Here is a 6,001-nt window from a genome sequence, read left to right as displayed (position 1 = left end):
CTGCTGCATCTGCACGACATGCAGGACTGCCTGTGAGGACTGCAACGATTGTTTCCATGACGTGCTGATTTGAGAGAAAGAAAGAATTATCGCGATGCTTTAAAAAACAGTCAAATCTGTACACCGAATCAACAATATGTTGATTTAAAGTCTCATATGTGTAGTGTAATAGTTTGTTGACTTAAACTTTCAACACGTGTATTTTCATTAGAGAAAAATCTTATAACACATCCTAAAAAATAGATTGTGACCTTTCACAATAAGACTTGTGTCTGCTTCAGGACCCTTAATGCTTTTCAGTTGTCTGTGACTGTTTAGTAGTAGAAACTATCCGGGATGTTTCATTTAACTAGCTCACAAGGTCCAAAAAGTTGGAAATCCATGATATGTTCAAGAATGCTGGGATAAGAGACGTTTTAAAGAGAAGGTTTGTGCTGCAGAATTTAGTTTTTTCTTTGTTTCTTCATTAATAATCTCACAATAAAAGAAGTAATATATTTCATTTGCTATCTAATAATGAAAAGCATGAAGATATAAGTCAAAAGGGCCATACTCATACTATCTCCAGTGCAGGACTTTTACTTGAAACTGAGCATTTTGCATTTGTAGTACTTTACGTAGGTGAAGGATTTGTGTACTTCTTACACTACTGCTATGTTGACCACATAATCCCAGACAGTAGCAAGGTGATAAATGTATCGCCAGCTGTTCTCTGTTGGCATAAAATAATTCCCCAAAGACGTGGCATATGCTCTGGGATCAAATTTCTTTATCCTCATCAAACTTGTGTTGTTCTCTAAATTGAAAGAGCATAAGGTCCCACTTTCACGCAACAGAATAAACTCCTCACCTCAATAATTGCATCAGCGTATAAGAAGCTTATTGTAATTACAATATTGTCTTCTTAGGGCAGCAGCCTAGAACATGAAATACAAATCACTCATTTCTAAATTGAATGGAAACCCGTTCAAAGCAAAGCAATACTAGAGGACAGAGGGATTAAAATGTAAGTCCGGTACATTTAATATTTACAGCACAATCACACAATTAATCTGACAATGTGTTCTGTGTTTAATACCTGAACCGACTGGTGTCCCATCTTTATCAGTGGTGTGAGGGGGGGAGGATGGGAGTCACTGTTTACTTGTGACCCAAATGCAACCCATCATGCAGATTTGGTATTTTAACCAATGACAACTGTTAGTTTTAAAAGCGGATTGGTTTTTATTTAGCTCCTCTGTGGTAAATGTGGTGTTGACACCTGAATATAAGTTAGGGCTTCTGGCATATAAAAGCTCATAAAAAAAGGTCAAGCCCTAGATGTTGGCAATTTATTTACCCACCTGCAAATGTTTTCAACCTACACTCTTTTAATGAACAGTGGGGTGAATCAAACATTGGAGTAAAAGTGCTGAAGTTTATCATATTCCTTAGATTTTAAAGCAAAAATGAGAGATTAAATACTTTAAACAATATGCAAATATACTCAAGTAAAATGAAACTACCTTGAAGTTGTTCTGAAGTACTTCAGTAGAATATACATGGACTGAGTTCTCTTGACTGTGGAGTCTTTTTAAGCTACAGTCAAGTTCAAGAAACCAGTGTGAGATGATCTGAGGTTTATGACATGATGCTTCATCCTACTGGAAGCAGACAGCGGAAGATGGGTACAGTTTGGTCATGAAGGGATGGACACGGTTAGCAACAATACTCAGGTAGGCTGTAGCATTAACCAATAACTAGTTTATAGAAAGGAGCCCAAAGTGCAAGGAAAATATCCTCCACATCATCACACCACCAGCACCAGTCTGAACCACTTCTGATCAACCACCACCCAATCATTGTCGCAGCATAAATGTAAAATCATCACATAAGGCAACATTTTCCTATGTTTTTTTTCCCCAAACGTACATTTTGGTGAGCTTGTGTGAAATGTAGCCTCAGTTTTCATTCTTAGTTGACTGCAGTGGTTCGTATGGTCTGCTGAGTGTCCTCTGCATACCTTTGTTGTAACAAGCAGTTACAACAAACTTACTATATTGCTTTTTTTATTGTGCTTGTCTTTCAAATAAACTCATGTGTTCTCCTGTAATCTAACACTGAACGTTTATAGTGGCAGAAAATTATTAACTGACTCATTCCTCATAGATCATTTGTTATTTTAACTCCTGCAACAATTCCAGGAAGTCCAGAGTCAGGTGGGTTATCATAAAGAAGTTCATGGTGACATTAGTATAAAAAGACTACCTGAGCATTCAGACTGCATTGTGGACTTTGTCGTGCTGGTACATGGAGAGGTACTGAGAACACGTGTGTGCACACACAGCATATCTCTTCATGCTTGCTCTTCCCCTAGCCCAGTGGTTCCCAAACTTTTTTTGCTAGGCCCCCCTTTCGTTTTACAAGAAAAATGTCCCCCCCCCCCCCGCCCGCGCACACATCCTCCAACCACACACACCCATATTTTGCTCCATTGCGGTTTATTTCACACCTCAAACATTTAGTAAACAATTAAGCAAATACAAGTAATCTGCAATAAATTACAGGTAGTAAGAAAATAAACTACTCACTCTTTTACGCTACGTCCACACCTACACGGGTATTTTTGAAAATGCAGCTGTTTCGTCCACACGTAAACTGCGTTTCGAATCACCGAAAATGGAGATTATTTAAAACTCCTTTTTTGCGTTTCCGTGTGGACGAGGAATACAGAGTTCGTCACGCAACGGCAAAGGTATGTGCCTTTTTTCACGTCATGCTGTGCGCCACGTTATTGTTTACATGAGATGAATTGCAGAATGGCAGATAGAGACAAAATATTGTTACTGTTAATCTGACTATCTTCAGATTTTAAACGCTTACATATACACGCGCAGTTACTGTCCCTCCATTTAGAAAGGCAGAGGCGTCACGGTGTGTTTATTTTACGTGTATTGTTTTCCTGTGTAATAATATTCAACATTGCTATCAATACATTTTTCAAAAAATGCCTCTCTGTGCAAAATGGGCTCAAAAACATAAACAACTGAGCGATACTGTTTGTCCGTGATTTGAACCGGGGGAACAAATCGTGGCAGGATCAGCCTGATGTTATTTGTATCCCGCTGTAACTGTACTGTATAAAGAGCAAACATCTCCAAAATGTCAGGAGTAGTTAGTCAATACAAGTGTTTGTGAACTAAAAATCAAGAATGTGGGATACTGTTTGTCCGTGATTTGAAGAGCCCAGCACTGCTCCCAACGAAGGGAAAACCAATTCTGCAGGGGAGACCAAAGGGAAGATATGCTTCACCATATTTTCTAGTCTTTGGCTTAGAATGAAGTTGGTCTGGAAACATATTCAGCGATGCTTCATCTCCTGCTTTGCGTTTGTGTGGGCGCCCGTGCTAGCAGTCTCCAAGCGTTTTGTGTTTTTTTTTTCCCCTTTTCATACCAATTTGCTCCAATAAACCCAAATTTCAGGGATACCTTCTTTAGATCTGTTCAGTTTTATTCATATAACATTACTTAACAGTAAAGAAATCTTGATGAAGTCACTTTATATGGTAGGATAAAGACCCTGCAGTGTTAATCTAGGTCAAATGTTCACTTGGATTCACTGATGAAGTAAATGCAATTTGGTAATCAAAGGTGAGTTGATTATATACAGGGAGTGCAGAATTATTAGGCAAATGAGTATTTTGTCCACATCATCCTCTTCATGCATGTTGTCTTACTCCAAGCTGTATAGGCTCGAAAGCCTACTACCAATTAAGCATATTAGGTGATGTGCATCTCTGTAATGAGAAGGGGTGTGGTCTAATGACATCAACACCGTATATCAGGTGTGCATAATTATTAGGCAACGTCCTTTCCTTTGGCAAAATGGGTCAAAAGAAGGGCTTGACAGGCTCAGAAAAGTCAAAAATAGTGAGATATCTTGCAGAGGGATGCAGCAGTCTCAAAATTGCAAAGCTTCTGAAGAGTGATCATCGAACAATCAAGCGTTTCATTCAAAATAGTCAACAGGGTCGCAAGAAGCGTGTGGAAAAACCAAGGCGCAAAATAACTGCCCATGAACTGAGAAAAGTCAAGCGTGCAGCTGCCAAGATGCCACTTGCCACCAGTTTGGCCATATTTCAGAGCTGCAACATCACTGGAGTGCCCAAAAGCACAAGGTGTGCAATACTCAGAGACATGGCCAAGGTAAGAAAGGCTGAAAGACGACCACCACTGAACAAGACACACAAGCTGAAACGTCAAGACTGGGCCAAGAAATATCTCAAGACTGGTTTTTCTAAGGTTTTATGGACTGATGAAATGAGAGTGAGTCTTGATGGGCCAGATGGATGGGCCCGTGGCTGGATTGGTAAAGGGCAGAGAGCTCCAGTCCGACTCAGACGCCAGCAAGGTGGAGGTGGAGTACTGGTTTGGGCTGGTATCATCAAAGATGAGCTTGTGGGGCCTTTTCGGGTTGAGGATGGAGTCAAGCTCAACTCCCAGTCCTACTGCCAGTTTCTGGAAGACACCTTCTTCAAGCAGTGGTACAGGAAGAAGTCTGCATCCTTCAAGAAAAACATGATTTTCATGCAGGACAATGCTCCATCACACGCGTCCAAGTACTCCACAGCGTGGCTGGCAAGAAAGGGTATAAAAGAAGAAAAACTAATGACATGGCCTCCTTGTTCACCTGATCTGAACCCCATTGAGAACCTGTGGTCCATCATCAAATGTGAGATTTACAAGGAGGGAAAATAGTACACCTCTCTGAACAGTGTCTGGGAGGCTGTGGTTGCTGCTGCACGCAATGTTGATGGTGAACAGATCAAAACACTGACAGAATCCATGGATGGCAGGCTTTTGAGTGTCCTTGCAAAGAAAGGTGGCTATATTGGTCGCTGATTTGTTTTTGTTTTGTTTTTGAATGTCAGAAATGTATATTTGTGAATGTGGAGATGTTATATTGGTTTCACTGGTAAAAATAAATCATTGAAATGGGTATATATTTGTTTTTTGTTAAGTTGCCTAATAATTATGCACAGTAATAGTCACCTGCACACACAGATATCCCCCTAAAATAGCTAAAACTAAAAACAAGCTAAAAACTACTTCCAAAGACATTCAGCTTTGATATTAATGAGTTTTTTGGGTTCATTGAGAACATGGTTGTTGTTCAATAATAAAATTATTCCTCAAAAATACAACTTGCCTAATAATTCTGCACTCCCTGTATGTATACTCTGTCATGGTTGGACAAACAAGGATGCAAACCACAACTTAACTGTTTGGCTGAGACAAAACAACAACAAGGCAGTGATCATAGCTTAAATGTACTCAGGATATTGTTAAATATGCAAATATTGTTAAATATTGTTACATTTTCTGTCAGTGTTTGCCGGGTATCCTGTTTGAAGAAAACACTTTGGAGCCACTTGAATGCATGTTTATGAACATATTTGAAACTGATTTCAAGGAAGATAATAATGCTAAAATTTTAAAGATTGCAAGTTATTTTGTTCATATATTGGCTGTTTGGTCATTTTATGATGAGATGGATTGTGTCATTATATTTAAGTATAGTTTTTGAGGTGATGAGAATAAGAGAATATTTAACTGTAATGTAGCAGTTTAAGTTTAAATTCAAGAAATTTCAAGTAAATGCTGTTTTAATGATATAGAAATGTGTGGTTAAGGATATAAAGAAGTATTTTAAATGAGTTACAGTGAAAAGAAGTGTCTGTAAATGGTAATATAAACAGAATTTTCCATTTTTCTATTAACAGACATTTGTTATTAAAGGTAGTGAAAATATACTGTAAAATCTACAGAATTTTCCATTTTACCATTTACAGAATAGTCGTGAAGTTCCGTAAAAACAGTTTTTCTACAGATTTTTTTTTTACAGTGTAATATGATGTGCCACTGGGACACATAGTAAGGGGAGTAAGCTGTCAGGAGAAACCTGACATAAAAAAGAGAAACCATATTTTTTCGATATTGGCCTCTCTTCAATGGCTCCCTG

The sequence above is a fragment of the Perissodus microlepis genome, chromosome 20, assembly GCF_051167445.1.
Source record: "Perissodus microlepis isolate ML-2025 ecotype Zambia chromosome 20, ASM5116744v1, whole genome shotgun sequence".
Lineage (NCBI taxonomy): Eukaryota > Metazoa > Chordata > Actinopteri > Cichliformes > Cichlidae > Perissodus > Perissodus microlepis.
This window is presented reverse-complemented; position numbering follows the sequence as displayed.